This window comes from Bos indicus x Bos taurus, chromosome 12 (assembly GCF_003369695.1).
Source record: "Bos indicus x Bos taurus breed Angus x Brahman F1 hybrid chromosome 12, Bos_hybrid_MaternalHap_v2.0, whole genome shotgun sequence".
In the NCBI taxonomy this organism is placed as follows: Eukaryota; Metazoa; Chordata; class Mammalia; order Artiodactyla; family Bovidae; genus Bos; species Bos indicus x Bos taurus.
In genome coordinates this window covers 21,565,748-21,567,612 of record NC_040087.1, presented here as the reverse complement: position 1 = coordinate 21,567,612, position 1,865 = coordinate 21,565,748, and the positions used below count along the sequence as shown (strand labels likewise).

The window sequence follows — 1,865 nt, the reverse complement described above, 5'->3', positions numbered from 1 at the left end:
GGAGGGTTCAGGATGGGGAACACGTGTATGCCTGTGGCAGATTCATTTCAATATATGGCAGAACCAATACAATATTGTAAAGTTTAAAAATAAAATTAAATTAAAAAAAAATGCCCTTCCCCTAAGTACTGACTCTTGGCATCCGATTGGACAAGATAAATCCTACTCAGCGCCCTGTTATACTTTTTGGTATTAAATCACACATGTAATTTTAACCCCATATTAAATGATTTATATACACAAGCTCCCAGGTATACAACATAAAGCCTTCTTTCTTTGGTTGTCTTGTTTGGTTCCTAGAAGGGGATTCTCAACAGGAGAATAGAGACAAACTTCAAATCTCCCATTGACCACAATGACCAAAATACATGAGAGAAGAAGAAAGATTTAAGAGCTGTGGGCTGGAGATAATCTACCATGACAGTTGCTAAGGCAACCATCTGTCATCATTGCTGTCACTTAGCCTGTTCTGGTTCATGGTGACCAAACTAGGAACTGCTCTTCCAGATCTGATAATGAAAATATATATTAAGTCTCTGAGCTGATGGCAGCACTTCTTTGGCAGTTCAAGTTGTATTTAATGTTTGTTGACTGAAAAACTGAAGGTATGTACTGGATGGTTGTAGATGTGAAGATGAGAAATGACAGGAGCAACCTGCAGGAGAAAATATGTTCATCTGATACTGCTGACAGTCTGTATTTCAAAGGTAATAGAACCAATGATAAGTATATTTTACAGCTTTTAATGATTGAAATAGAAAATCTAAATGTAAAAAGAAATCACTTTTACAGTTATTTTATTTAAAAAACATATATAAAACATCTGCAATGCTTACTTTGGATCATTAATTTGGTAAGTGTAAAAGATTTGCAAGTTTGGTAATGTTTTCCACTTACTATGAGACATATTATTGTTCATTTGATTTCTCAAGGCATATTTTATGATCATTTTAAAAAATGGTTTTGATCTTAGATCTAACTGAAAGCATCATCAAAGAGTATGCATGTGACCCTATGAGTTAATAATTGAATACTTCTCACATTTAAAACAAATTAGCCAGGACTACCCTGGTGGTCCGGTGGTTAAGACTTCACCTTCCAAAGTAGGGGGTTCAGGTTTGATCCTTAGTCAGGGGAATGCCTCATGGCCAAAAATCCAAAACATAAAACAGAAGCAATATTGTAACAAATTCAATGAAGACTTTAAAAAATGGCCCACATCAAAATATCTCAAAAAAAAGAAAAGGCAAGATAGTCTTTATAAAAGTATCCATTGGAGATAGGCCCAGTTGTGGGAAAAGACACATGTGTACACAAGTGTGCGCATGCACACACACACACACACACACACACACACACACACACACACACACGAGAGAAAGAGAGAGAAACTGTGTACACCAGCAAATCCCTTACTGGCAAATTCTACAACAATGATGCAATCCAATAGATTGATTACAAAGATTCAACAGGTAGTGACTAAAACCCACCATGGGCCTGGCCCTGGGCCAGGCAAGGCGCAAGTCACAACTTCCGGGCTTCAGTTGCAGATCACTGAGTAGATTAGAATCCCAGGGACGGGGGAGCCTCGTGGGCTGCCATCTATGGGGTCGCACAGAGTCGGACAGGACTGAAGCGACTTGGCAGCAGTAGCAGCAGCAGAGTAGATTAGAGACCTGAGAATTTAGCAGGTGGCTCCTCCTACCTCCCGGCCCCGCCTCCCAGCATTCCCTGCTTTATACTCTGGCAGAGCCAAACTGCTCCAGTTCCCCAGACCTGTTGTTCTGCTTTGCAGCTCTGCACCTTCAGAAGTGGCCTTCCTCCATACCGCTCCCCCTCACCCCTGGAATGCTCAGCCCGTCTAG

The 1,865-nt window shown here is 40.5% G+C and overlaps 1 long non-coding RNA gene across 1 annotated transcript; it reads right to left on the bottom strand.

Annotated features, from left to right (window-relative positions):
* Positions 1 to 268: 268 nt before the first annotated feature.
* Positions 269 to 1,635, bottom strand: LOC113902133. Its single transcript, XR_003513672.1, has 2 exons — positions 1,491 to 1,635; positions 269 to 655 (listed from the first exon to the last, which is right to left on the bottom strand). It is a non-coding gene; the product is annotated as an uncharacterized LOC113902133 (long non-coding RNA).
* Between the last annotated feature and the right edge of the window lie 230 nt (positions 1,636 to 1,865).